Source organism: Microtus ochrogaster, chromosome 8 (genome assembly GCF_000317375.1).
Source record: "Microtus ochrogaster isolate Prairie Vole_2 chromosome 8, MicOch1.0, whole genome shotgun sequence".
Lineage (NCBI taxonomy): Eukaryota > Metazoa > Chordata > Mammalia > Rodentia > Cricetidae > Microtus > Microtus ochrogaster.
In genome coordinates this window covers 61,069,049-61,083,607 of record NC_022015.1, presented here as the reverse complement: position 1 = coordinate 61,083,607, position 14,559 = coordinate 61,069,049, and the positions used below count along the sequence as shown (strand labels likewise).

Here is a 14,559-nt window from a genome sequence, read left to right as displayed (position 1 = left end):
TGTAGACCAGGCTGGTCTCGAACTCACAGAGATCCGCCTGCCTCTGCCTCCCGAGTGCTGGGATTAAAGGCGTGCACCACCACCGCCCGGCTTTGACCTGCACATTTCATCCCCACTAGCTAGCATTCGTTGTGCTGGAAGGAGCTATGTTGTATCTATCAGAAGAGAAAATGAACCGTGTTTTACTCAGCTGTGAACGCTGCAAGCTACAGTAATGACTGGCCTGGTAAAATATGCCCCCCCCCCAAGCTAACAGTGGCCTAGATATTATGGGAGTAAATGATTATACTCTGATTAGTTTTAAGGCCTTTTTCACAAAATGAAACTCATGCCTGGAACCAGTGGCTAAACTGAGAACCTATGGCTGAAGAATACATAGACCCTAAAGGGGAACCTACTGCTACTTGCTATATGAACATGGCGTTAAGATGCCCCTAAGTAATTATCTTTATACCCATAAATTAGCACATCTCTCAACCATCATCAGAGAAGCTGCTTTTATTTTTTATTTTTTGCAGTAGATAGCTATTAGTATAGAGACGCACCGCCAGTACATTCAGAAAATAAGAGTGTAAGGAGTGCTTGGCTCTAAATAGGTCGTCTATATGACACCCATTGCTCCTGAGGTTTAAGGAGCATAGTGAAAGAGAGGGTGGAAATATTATAAGAGCTAGAGGTAGTGGATGGCAGTCGGGAAACAGTGCTTTCTGTACAGATGAACCCACACAGCTGTGATGCATGTGGAAAGCCTGCTCCAGATCAAGCCAGAGAAGATCCTAGCAAGAGCAGATGAAAGAATCAGAAAGTCCCATCTCTAGCTGGGACTCTATCGACAATTGATGGCTGCTGAAGTGGGGTAGGAATAGCCGGATGGAGAGACAGAGGATGAGTTAGAGGGGAGGGAATGGGGGAATGGGGTGATATGCTGGCTAGTTTTATGTCAACTTGACAAGCTAGCTGAAGGGTGTCATCTGAAAGGACGGAGCCTCAACTGAGCAAACACTCCCATAAGATCAGTCTGTGGGCAAGTTGGTAAGGCATTTTCTTAATTAGTGGTTGGCGTGGAAGGGCTCAACCCACTTTGGGTGGCGCCATCCCTGGGCTGGTCATCCTAGGTGCTATAAGAGAACAGGCTGAGCAAGCCGCGAGGAGTAAGCCAGTAATCAGGGTTCCTCCAAAGCCTCTGCACCAGCTTCTGCCTCTGCGTTCCTGCCCAGCTTGAGTTCCTGTTCTGACCGCCTTTGATAATGAACAGTGGTGTGGAAGTGTAAGCCAAATAAACCCTTCCCTTCTCTTCCCTAGTTGCTTTTGGTCATGGTGTTTCATCCCAAGCAATATTAACCCCAACTAAGACAGGTGGGGTAGATTTGAAAATTTACTTTTTAAAATAAAAATCTCAAAAAATTTAACATATGTTTTTGAAATAGTCAAGGAAGAAATTATCTCAAGAGACCCAGTGAAAGTTGGAGCCCTCCCTAAATTTTTAATGGTGGAGTCATGAATATGGCACAGCACACCCATCTACATCAAACAAAGGCGAGTTGGCATTTTAAGGAGCCTCCTAATGGAGGGGGGAGGACTTTGGACTTTCCACAGGGCAGAGAACCCTGACTGCTCTTCAGACTTGAGAAGGAGGGGGAGAGGAGTGGGGGGGAGGGCGGGAGGAGTGGGAGGCTGGGAGGAGGCGGAATTTTTTTTTCTCAATAAAAAAAAAAAAAAGAAAAAAAGGAGCCTCCTATATAGAGGTTCATATTTACCAGATGTGCAAGTAAGCAGATGTCTGGATGCTCTGCCCATCTTAGTCAGAATGACTAAACCTACCTCAGTTACAATGCACATAGCCTAATTACATATCTGCATCAGAATATTTAATAATAATAATAAAAGACAATGATCATTTGGGTGAAACATGATCTAACTACTAAGATGTTTGTTTTCTCATTGACTTGGAGTTTCAGGGGGCCGTAGTCACCCATTGCCAGGCCTGTGGGAAGTGTGCTTATTGCCAAGGAAGCCTTTTGACTTCTGAATGGTGATCAGCAGTGAGGGAACCAGGAAGGGACTTAGAGACAAAGTGTGTCCCGTACACACTTCCTTGCTGTGTCCATTAGCAGACAACACTACACCTAGTTCCACAAGCCTCCTGAATTCCACATCAAATGGGTTTGTAGGCATTTGCTAACCCTCTCAAGCCACAGGTTCCATGATGAACAAGTACAGCAAATAGCTGGAAAGGGAATCTTGTCCCACAGGGCTGCGGGCACAAGTCCCCTTTGGATGTGGTGCTTCCCCGCCCTAACGGACTGGTCTCCTTCCTGGTGCTATTTAGAGCAACTCTCAATCTTCCAGGCAAGTGGGTGTCTAATGAGTTTTCTCAGGGGCTTCTGGGATCTTGAGCACAGAGGGAGGCAACTGTGAGAGGAGGAAGAATTTTTGGCCCAATGTGCCCATTGTGCCCATTGTGCCCAGCAATAGCAGAGGTTGTTAGAGCATGGGGGGCAGGGGAGGAAACCATTCTTTCCCCAGAAGAGGAAATGTAGGTGTCTTGAACACTCACCTGAGCCACATTCAAACAAAAGTGAAAAGGGAACAAGGCTTCTGAAATGTCACTTTCACACGTGGTGAGGATGGAAAACTGAGTTTGCCATACATCTGGGATAGCAAAACTGTCACCAAATGTGAGCTGCTCAGTGCTCAAACACTCGTTAAAATCAGAAGAAATGATGGATTGCCCGTCCTGTCCTCAGAAAGCCTATTTCTTTTCTTAGGCAAAATGAGGAACTTTTCTCTACAAACTCTCTTCTTCCTTCCATTTCGTTATGAGAAATCTTATTTAAGAATTTCATAATAAAACCCTGTAGTTCCATGTATAGTTTCAACCATTACTTTACTCTGCTTGCTTTCCACAGAGCGATCATTTATGCTTATCTTTATCAATTCATCCTTTTTTTTAATGCACAGTTCAAAGTATATAAAAGTGCCAGTTCACTTCCCCCCAAGGTCAGTATGCATATCCTCAACTCAAATTTGTTCAGATTTTTGTCTTTCAAATTAAGATTTATTGATTGTGTTAGTTAATATGCTAAAGAAAGATCAGAGTGGCCACTAAAATGTGTCAATATGGCTTTAAGGAATGAAGACAGGAATTTCCTCTTTGATTAGTTTGGCCAAGATTCAGCTCAATTTTGACTTCTGTACTTCTCTCCCTGTGTCTTCATCTGTCTGTAATTTGTGGTTCCTGACTCATCTGTTGTGTGTCTGTTGTATGTGCCTGATCTGTTCTTGTTGCCTTTCTGTTGTGCCTGTCCTACATCTCTGCCTGGCCCTAACAACCGGCTTTCCTCTGCATTCCTTGGCCAGCACAGAAGACACAGTATGGGAAAGGAACAAGCGATTACAGGCAGAGTTCTTTGGCAGAGTTTTACAAGGGCAGATGTTACTATCCTGACATAATTCACCCAGAAGAACACTCAAAACTACACAGATGTTATCAACTGCTTCTAAATGTCACTTCCAACATTTGTTTGGTTTAGGGTTGCTTTCAAACTGTTGGCTTCTTTTAGCAAAAGATTGCCACAACACATACATATGTTATTCTGTATTAGGGCATGGAAGAATCCATAACTTGAGATTAAAGCTATGCATTTAGTTTATATTGTGAGGACTAAGTTGGATAAGAAATCTAAGTATTAGTTAAGTGTGCTACATTGTTCTCTTAAAGGCAGGTTAAACTTAAACAGGTGGGGCACGCAGTAGGACGACAGGATAAGCATATAGTCTTAAATGATCTTGAGGCATATTATTGACTTGGCTGCAAGGTCCAGCAAAATTCATTCTCTTTGAAAGAATAGTTTTTTAAAAAGCATGTATTTACCATTCGTGATAAAATATACAGATTAGTTACTTTAGTTGTTTGACAGATGTGTTTATATACCCCAAATACCCCAAATATGAAGATATCAGATAACGCTATCTCAAGAGAACGTTTCCTATAGCTTTCTCAGTCAGCCTTGACTAGCCCTGCAGAGCTGAGATCAATTCCCACTCTTTGTTTCTACTACCGTGCTTGTTAGTTTTTAATGTCACCTTCATATAAGCCAGACCCCGCTGAGAGAAGGGGCCCTTAACTGAGAAAATACTTCCAAGATCAGGTTGTATGAAATCCCATAAGATTTTTTTTTAATTTGTGGTTGATGAGGGAAGGCTCAGCTGGAGCCACCCCTGGACTGACTGGTTCTATAATAAAGCAGGCTGGTACCTGGTGGTGGTGGTGGGGGTGGTGGTGGCAGTGGCGGCGGCAGCACACACCTTTAATCCCAGCACTTGGGAGTTAGAGGCAGGTGGATCTCTGTGAGTTCAAGGCTAGCCTGCTATACAAAGTGAGTTTCATGACTGCCAGAGATACACAGAGAAACTCTGTCTTGAAAAAACAGAAAACAAAGAAACAAAAAGAAAGCAGGCGGAGCAAGACTTGAGCAGCAGGCCTTAGTAAGCAGCATCCTGCCTCCAGGTTTCCAGAATAGTATCTGCTCAGGTCCAAAAGAAACTTGGGGTAAACAGCTCACTGTGGTGCCTGTAGCATCTACGAAGCCCACGCGAGCCTCCAGGCTCTTCTCAGCAGCACAAGTACCTGTTACAGAGTCCACCCTGGCATCTGGCTCTTCTCATCCTGCCCCTACCCTAGATTTCTCCAGCTCATAGGCTCCCCGACTCCCAGGTTCTCAGTCTTATATAACTCTGCCGGCCGTGTGTTCTCTTGGCCCTCTTTGCTCTCTTTTTGTCCCTGTCTCCTGTTCGCCCTCACTTCCCTCCTCTCATGGCCCAATTCAGTCTACTGGCCATGTTTAATCTACTGTTTTCTCTCTCTGCTCTGGACTCTTCCCCAGTTGTTCTCTCTCTCTCTCTCTCTCTCTCTCTCTCTCTCTCTCTCTCTCTCTCTCTCTCATCTACAATAAAAACCTTCCCCTCAATCATACTTTGGGGTGACAATGTTCTTGTTTTATACAACATTAGTAGATTGTGATCCAGGATATGTAAACCAAATAAACCCTTTACGCCTTTACGTACCCCCGCCCCCACTGCCAAGTTGCTTCTAATTATGGTATTGTATCACACCAGTGATAACCCTAACTAAGACGCCTGGGTTTTTCTTTTCTTTTTAAACTGTGGTAGGCAAGTGTGCTCTCTCTCTCTCTCTCTCTCTCTCTCTATATATATATATATATATATATATATATATATATCCAGCCGTCCACTCTTCCCATATATATATATCCAGCCGTCCACTCTTCCCTCACAATACCGTGTCTTCAGTAAGTGGTCTCTATGTCTGCTTTGTTTTACTCTGCTTTATATTTTTTACATTCATCCCTGCTAAGGGCCTTCACTGTCAACTTGACTGAATCTAGAATCATCTAGGAGATTGATGAGGTATAGCCGAGAGTGTGTCTATAAGGGCTTTTCCAGAGACGACCCAGGCTGACTACACCCAGTAAAATTTCATCAGCCTGGAACCCAGACAGAATGAAAGGGGAGAAAGGCAGCCCAATGTCCATAGCCCTCTTTCTTTGCTACTTGGTTGCCCATGAAGTGAGCAGTGCTTAGTCCCCACACCATGATGTCCTGTTCATTTGGACCAAGGGACCGTGGGCTGAATATTCTGAAACTGTGGGCAAAAATATGTCCTTTCTCTTTTAAGTCCTTTCTACCAACTCTTGAGTCACAACCACGTGAAAGGTCTGCTTTGTGTGCATAGCTGGGTCACTCTTTCTGTTAGGGAGCAGTGGTAGACAGAACAAAGGTGCTACAGCCCCACTCTGAGCACTGATATGAATGAAGCAGCCGAGAACATTCTTGCATGATCTGCATCCTTGTGCTCAGGCTGTGATACATGATCTATGTTTCCTGTGTGTAAACACAAAGGTATGAGATTGGCGGCTTATATCATAGATTTATATTTCCTAGAAATATAGGAAATTCCTAGAGCAACTTTTTGGAAGCTTTTTTTTTTTTTTGCTCTTAAAGATGCTCATGGATGTAGGTGCCCTGTTCCTCTAGCAGAGCCTGATCTGGATCCTTAACAATGTCCTGGGATGCTAAGATAACTAGGTGTTGGGATGACCTCCTTGGATGTCGTGTGATGCGTTAATAACATCCATTGCTGTGTACTCCAGCTCGAGTCAGAGACATTTTCTAGTTTTTAGTTGACAAAATATAAACAAAAATAAATATTCCTGAAGTATTCCATACACAGAAGTGATGTGTACTGCTTTCGCAAGCTGAACACACCTGCCAGCTGGTTTCCGGTCAAGAGTCAGGAAATGGGGCTGCTGCACATGTCAGAGTAATTAAAAGTGGCAAAGTGAGATTTGAAAGCTCCAAAACGGTGCACTAAACACTAAGGAAGAAATTACAGTCATTCTCTATAAAGCTGAAATGAGACACCCTGGTCAGTCTTGTTCAGTGTTTCCCTCTCCGCCACCCCCACCCCTCCCAGCCTCCACTGCCTCTTGATCGATAGGGGTCACCTCTTAGTTTTCTCCGTGTGGTCACTTCTGACCTCCCATAACTCAGATTTCAGCTATAGACCAGCCCTGACTCTAGGGTCAACAGGGAAGGAGAAAGGAACCCAGATTTTTCTGGCTAGCTGGTGGTCCTTCTTACAGAGTGTGTGTGAAACAGTCAGTGTACAGGCCTCAGCAGGGTAGCTGCTGTTGTCATTGTCATTACCACCAGGCGTCTAAGCTCTCCTATGCAGAGGTCCAATGCACTCTTTCCTGGAGCTTTGAAACTCCCAGGGTAGAAGTAGTTTAGACAAAGGCTCCAGGGCCTAATTAGCAGGTAATAAACCCCAGAAGGCAGTCCTGGCAGCAGCCTCAGAGAGCAAAGAGGAGGAACAGGCAGTCCCTAGCCCTGGTTACTGTTGGGCCGATCTGTCTTCATGAGTACGTGCAACAGTTCGATTTTAGCAAACATTTGTTTCACAGCTGCCTGCTCTGTACTTAAGTTCTTACTTCCTTCTGTGGCTTCAGAAGATCACGCCTGGAGACAGCCAGGGACTTGCCATAGCTTGGTTCTTGCCTCGGCATTAGTATGTAGTGATTCACTTCCAAGCGGAAAAGAAGCAAAGTTTTCTTTGGGAATTCTAGGTTTATCAGCCTCCTGCATTGACATGAGGGAATGAGACAGGCTGCAAAGACTTGAGACACATGCCTGAGATCTCATCATTCAAGAGGTCTGAGGCCGGGGGATGGTTGTGATTGAAGCTGGGACACAGTGATAATGTGTCTCAAGAAGAAAAAGCTGAAGACAAAATAACCAAAACAAGTTTCTCCAAAACTGGAAGGGTTTACTTTCTTTCCTTGGATTTGATACTTGTAAATCAACTCCCAAACAGAAGAATGACACACACACAGCACTCCCCTACCTGTCCTAGGAACTTTAATATAGATAACACAGGTGGTTTTGAAGGAAGCTGCTTTTGGGGTTTCCCTAGAGGGCCATCATAGGAAGTATAAATATGACTTTGTTTCTCCAAATTACCCAGGTAATTTGGTACATTTACTGCATGCGAATAATTTTCTCCTTCAAATTGCACTCTGTCTAGGAAAGTGGAGACACCGTCTTTCCTAGAGCTTAACTCCTTCATCCAAAATGTTCTATACTTCAGTCTCTGCACTGATGGCTCAATCTTGTCTCTGCGGTGTGCAGTGATATCTTGGGGAACGAGCTGATTCCTTTCCAAATCAAAGCAGACAAGCAGGTCAGACTATATCAGTGGTTCGCAACCTTCCTAACACTGCGACCCCAACCATAAAATTATAATTTCTTTGTTGCTACTTCATGACTATAATTTTGCCACTGTTATGGATTGCAATGCAAATTTCCAATGGTCTGAGACAACCCCTAGGGTCATTCGACCCCCCCTCCCCCCACACACACAAGGGTCACAACCCACAGGTAGAGAACTGCTCCTCTGTGAGTTCCCTTCCAAGTACTGATGGTGCAAGGGTTGGACCATCAGCAGGCTCAGCAGTGTGCCTGGTGCCTGCTGGCGGAGTCAGCGCGCAAGTGGTTAAATTAGAGAGCCTTGGCTTTCTGGGTTTAGAGCATCCAGCCTCCAAGAGTTAACCTGCAGCGGGTGTTCAGGGAGCCAAGGCGGAAGATACCCAAGCGTCCCGGCAGGCTTTCTGGCTTGCAGGGAATGCCGAGCAGCTGCAGCAGCGAGTCGGGGTATGTGGCTTTGCTTTGATTGATGCTGTATTGTTTTCCCTCCAGAGAACAAAGCAATGATTGTTCATGTTTGCAAACAAGGTCCCCTTGAGAAAGAGCGGTTGTCTATTAGCCTGCTTTCTATCATGAAAATAAGAGCCCCGGGTGCAGAGTGAGTGCCCCCGGATTGTCCATCCTCATTTAAGCTTCATCTTTGCATCTGTGAACTGTCTTTAAACTGATCTGAATTCCAGTGCTGCATGATCAGGTCATTTGAATGTCATGATTGCAGTGAGATTCAAAAGACACTTTTGCTATATATCCTGTAAATTTCTACCCAGAGGCACAGAGGTGAAGTTGTCTGCCGAATTAGTGGAGCCAGGGGGCAGAAATCCGTTTTTTTCTGCCCCGTTTTGGGAGGCAAAATTTAAAACCTCAGACTCAGGGAGCAACTTTTACAAATTCATCACAAGCCCGAATGAGGGAGGCATCACCTTAGCTATGACTCTTTCTCCCTGACTGGCTACTTTATTCCCCTGTGTATGCAGTGTGACCTGAAGCAACCTTCAGGAAGCCTGGTTGTCTCCTCGGACTGCTGTACTGCTCATGTGGGCATCGCTATTACTTCACAAGCCTGCATTTTTGTTAGTGAAAACCGTATCAGAAACTCAAAATAGACTAGAAATGCCTTCAAAGATTTTAATTTGATGGAATGTATTTCAAGGAATACAGGCTGAGCCCAAGGAGTTCTCTCTCTCTACATTTCAGCACTGCAGTATCAGCCACAAGCTAAAAACACTTTTTCCCAGTCAGCGCTACCTCCAGATGAAACTGAGTTGCCCCTTAGCCAGCACGGTGAGCAAAACCAAAATTCAAATGCTTTGGCATTACCGGGAATGTTCTCTTCTAAGTGTTGGTAGCTTCTGTTCATCTGTATTTCAACCTAGGTATTTCTTTGATAACTAAGATTTCTCTGAAAAATTCAAACGCTGATGTAAAACTTGGGCAAGCCACACGCACTCTGAGAGACTGCCACGGAGTTCAGTTTAATGTCTCGATCAGATCATGTTGCCTGAAGTCATGGATATTTGCTAAAGTGAAAGACAGGTGCCGAAAGGAAGGACTGTAGAGCCTGGGTTCTGAAGACTAGTGGTTGCTGAGCCAAGGAAACATGGGAGAGCTCAGAGGCAATTTGGGGAAAAGAGGACCATGAAGATACAATGTAGAAGCGCTGTGCCGAAGGTGAAGATGTTTGCAAGCTTCCAGGAATACGTAGTCGTAGTGTAGTTAGAACCCAAGAGAACCATTGTCCAGATCTCTAACTTCCATTTGATACCTTCTCTGAAAACTTACCTCAGCTTTGACACCATATTGAATAAGAACACACACACACACAGAGAGAGAGAGAGAGAGAGAGAGAGAGAGAGAGAGAGAGAGAGAGAGAGAGAGAGAGAAAGAACTCTTGTCTTGCTTTTGACCTTAGGAAACCGTTTTTCCTTATTTAGTATAATGTTAGCTACTTGTTTGTCATGTATAGTCTTTAAGTGGAGATATATTCCTCACATTCGCACATATTCAGAGATTATTTTCTATGAAGGGACGTTGAAGTTTGTCAAAAGCTGTTTCTGCATCTCTTCAGATGACTGTGTACTTTCTATCCTTAAGCCTTTTGGATATTATGTTTATTGTTTTTCATATGTTGAATCAACATTGAATCCCTGAGATAGAACAAACTTAATTATGATATATTATCTTAACGTTTTCATGCACACTTTTGAAAAATATTTTAGCTTTTTAAAGATTTATTTTACATTTAAAACCTTCAAGCCTTAAAGGCTTTCACTTAGGATTCAAAAAGAGAAGCCACAATAAGCACAGGAACAAAAGTCTGATGGCTATAGGAAGGAATAGTCTTTCACACATTCTTTCTATGCATGTGCTCTTTCTTCTTCTCCTTCTTCATTTCATTTCTTCTCAATCTATTTCTTCTGCTGTAACAAATTCCCAAATGTGTGTGTATGTGTGTGTGTGTATCCATTCATTAGCAACTTGTTAGTAATATAAAAAACTACAAGGAAAATTCTCAGGGACACAGACATTCTTTGAAGATAAGTAGTAAAACGTATCAGCTACTTGGTAGCTAACTGCAGCTCCAGTGTGAGGAGGTCCTGGTCATCTTCTAAAGGGGCCACCACAGGTTACAAAGGGAGAAAACTAACCCATTGAGAGATCTAAGGAAAAGGCAAAGAATACATGCATTAATTTACATTTTGTAAGTGTGATTAATAATACCTGGACATGGTTAGTCAATTAGGTGCTATTGATTTCTTGACGGACTAAGAACAAGGACACACACCTGCAATACCACCCTAGTTTATTATAAATCATCTGAAGGCTTAGGTCGTACAAGGCAGACAGTTGCAATTTCATAAGTAAGATCTGTAAAAGTTCCGTTTGTGATCTGTCCAGAAGGATGTGTGTCTGGCCAGCTTGCTCTGTCAGTAAGGCTAATGATAGAGTTTCTAAGTTTCTCAATAGAGAGGCGTCATCCTTTTGACCATGAACAAATATGTGTGCCAATAAGATTGAGATGTAATCATGAGATGACATGTATACATTACATGAAAACACTTGGTAATGTGGGGATATCATAGCTGCTGTTGCACAGCGAAATTACAGGTGAAAGTAACAGTTTTCAGAGTCAGTGGCCTTGCTGGCTTTGCAGGCCAGTGTTCCCCATCTGGGAATAAATTCTCAGGTGGGTTGACATCTGAATTATCAATTGCTATAAGCTGTAATTGTGCCATGGCTCACAAAAGCTTGTGGTAGATGCTCCTGATAATTTTATCTTTATTGTGTGTATGCGTATGACTTTTTGTGTGGGTATGGGCACGTGAGTGCTGGTGTATTTGGGGGCTAATAGAGAGCATCAGATCCTCTGGAGCTGGAGTTCCAGGTACTTGTGAGCCACCTGGCTGGGGTGCTAAGAACCAATCTCAGGTACTCTGGAAGAGCAGTGCATGCTCTTAATCACTGGAATGTATCTTCAGGCCTGCAAATCGTTTATTCATCTGTGTTCATGAGAAGAATTGGTAAACAGTCTTCTGTTTGTATCTGTGCCTTTATCTACTTTGGGTGTCAGGACAATACTGGCTTCACAAAATGAGTTTGTTAATGCTCTCTCTGTTCTATCAAGGAGCAGTTTGAAGAGTGGATGGTGCTAAGTCTTCATCGAACGAGTTGACAGAATTCACCAATAAGTCCCTCTGGTACAGGGCTTTTCTTCATGGGGAGATAATTTTATTACCGTCTTACTCTTGTTGGTTATGGAACTGTTTAAGCTGCTGATATATTTTTGATTTAATTTCAGCAGGTTATGTGTATATAGGGATTTTATCATTTTTTTCTAAACTGTCCAGTTTTGAGGACTGTATTTTCAAAGAATCCCCTGATGAGCTGCTGATTTCTTTGGATTTTATTGTAACACGACTCTCTTTCATCTCTAATTTTATTATTCTGGAACTTTTATCCTTGGCTAGTTTCTCAATCTTATTTATTTTTTTCAAAGAGTCAATTTTGTGTTTAATTGATTCAACATGCTGTTCTTTCTTTGGGTTAGTCCTCATCTTTTTTATTTTTAGCCTTCTACTGATCTTTGGCTTTGGATGGCTTTTGCTCTTCTAAAACCTCGAGGTTCATCATTGCTTATTTATTTCAGACATCTCTGTTGTTGTTATTGTTTAATTTAAGCACTAAAAGCTATAAATTTACCTCTTAGAACTGCCTTACTTATATCTCAAAAGTTCTGAGAAATTGTGCTTTATTTGATTATACTTGCTGTTTTTAATCTTTTGTCTCTTTTGGGGGCCTGCTCCCTGTTCCCCCCAAAAAAATCACACATGAAGGCTTATTCTTTCTTATGAATACATGGCCGAGTTTGGCTTATTTATATCCAGCTTTTCTTAAGTTAAATTATCTTGTCTACCTTTTGAATCTGTTTTTTTTTTTCCTTTTCTTACTTCTGTATATCTTACTTTTCCTCTTACTCTGTGGCTTGCTGTGTAGCTGGGTGGCTGGCCCCTGATTTCCTCCTCTCCTTGTTCTCTTGTTCCTTTTTCCTCTCAGATTTCTCCTCTTATTTAATCTCTCTGGCTGCCAGCCCCGCCTATCCTTTCTCCTGCTGTGCTATTGATCATTCAGTTCTTTATTAGACTAATCAGGTGTTTTAGACAGGCACAGTAACACAGCTTCACAGAATTAAACAAATGCAACGTAAAAGAATACAATTCACCTTTGCATCATTAAAAAATGTTCCACAGCATAAACAAATATAACACATCTTAAAATAATATTTCATATTTCCCCTTTTGTCTAAATAAAAATGAAAGGTTTTGACTTTAACACTGTAAAACTACATACAACAAAACAATTATCAGGTAAGAGTTAATCTACAATATTCAGTCCATTGCATTTTGCAAATTCAGGGAAAACACTCCACTTAGTGACGCCAAAGTTTTATACCTAATTTACTTTCTATCATTCCTAAGGAAAACTGAAACTCTATTTAGTCTTTAACTCCATCCAAGACCCAAAAGGATGTAATACTACCTAACAACAGAGACATTTGGCTGCCTGGACAGTCACTCAAAGTTCCTCTGCAGTGCTGGGGCATCCATCTTCATCCTACAGACCTAGAGTGTCTGTCAGACTTTTCAGCGAGCCGGGAAATTTGAAGGACCATCCTGCCTTGTATTGGAAAAGTTCATCAGTCACTTTCTTCTGTGTCCTGCAGAATGTCTGACAGACTCTTCTGTGAAACAGGAATCCAAAGGACTGTTCTGCCTTGTTTAGTCAAAGTTCAGCAGTACTTTCCTGTGTGCCCTCTGTGTCTAGTCTGCACAACACACTGATGTGGGATTCCCCTCTGTATGCTGTGATTGTGTTTTGTTACCATTGCTTAATAAAGAAGCTGCTTTGGCCTATGTCAGGGCAGAATATAGCCAGGCAGAAAATCCAAGTAGAGATAGAGGAGAAAAGAAGGTGGAGTCAGGGAGATGCCATGTAGCTGCTAAAGGAAAAAGATGACAGAACCTTATGGTAAGCCACAGCCTTGTAGCGATGAATAGAAATGGGCTAATTTAAGATATAGGAGCTAACTAGAAATATGCCTGAGCCATTGGCCAAACAGTATTATAATTAATATAGTTTCTGTGTAATTATTCTGTGTGGTTGGGAAATGAAAGTGCAGTCTCTGTTTACTGCACACAGTCAAGTAGTCAAAGCAAAAGCAATTTCTTGACCAAATGACTAGCCTTGAGACAATAAAAGTAAACTCCTATCGAGTTTCTCTGATGCTCATGGCTGTAGGAATTTCTACTGCCAGTAGCCTTTAAGTTACTGGCCCACTTGGGTGTGGCTTCTTATACTATATATGCCCATGTAAAGTGTGTGTCTGGCCTCTTTTCTGACTGTGGGATTTAGTTGCTGTTCCCCGTTCCAGCAGAGGATTGTGATCTGTGAGTGTACCCCTAAATAAATAACCTTTTATTATACTCAATTCTGAGTTGGTGTGGGATTTCTTTTCTAGCATCCTTCTTCATCTGGCGCCACACCTACCAGGTGGATCAGCTTAAAGGCCTAAATGGTCCACAGTGCAAAAAGTCTCCCACCCCATCCACTTGACTTGCCTTGACCTACTAAATGTTTTTTTGTAACCCCCCCCCCACACACACACACAGCGGAGCTAACTGGGAGCTATGTGCTGTGGCTTGGAAATTTCCCAAGTACATGCATGCCTCCTCCCGCCCCCACTGCCACATTCCCTGTTGTGTGGAGACTTGAGCAACTTCCGGTTTATATTCCTGGCTCCTGAGTTCTGGGCTTCTTGGTCCATGTATGGAATTCATTGAATTGTTTTTAATTTGTCAAGCAAAGCATATTTCTCAGTATTTAGCCAGCACCAAGGAGGGGAAACCTAAGCAGTTCAGGACAGTTCATGGCACCAGGTTGCACCTCTAGTTGTGACTCTGCAACCATGACACCTGCTGGACAATAAAGATTATTATACCTAAAATAATTTACCAGAATTCATAACAGGTAATTAATAAATCAATAAATCAGTTATATAATGGCAGACAAAATTACCATTGAAACTTTTTTTTTAAATTTATTTATTTATTAAAGATTTCTGTCTCTTCCCCACCACCGCATCCCATTTCCCTCCCCCTCCCCCGATCAAGTTCTCCTCCCTCGTCAGCCCAAAGAGTAATCAGGGTTCCCTGCCCTGTGGGAAGTCCAAGGACCACCCACCTCCATCCAGGTCTAGTAAGGTGAGCATCCAAACTGCCT

The 14,559-nt window shown here is 42.7% G+C and overlaps 1 protein-coding gene across 1 annotated transcript in view; it reads left to right on the top strand.

The window, feature by feature from the left end:
* Nucleotides 1-8,111: 8,111 nt before the first annotated feature.
* Asah2 (N-acylsphingosine amidohydrolase 2) overlaps nucleotides 8,112-14,559 on the top strand; it is a 94,129-nt gene continuing 87,681 nt past the window's right edge. The window contains exon 1 of the mRNA XM_005352140.3: nucleotides 8,112-8,232. The gene's annotated coding sequence lies outside the window, so the exon portion shown is untranslated. The remainder of the gene's footprint in view (nucleotides 8,233-14,559) is intronic.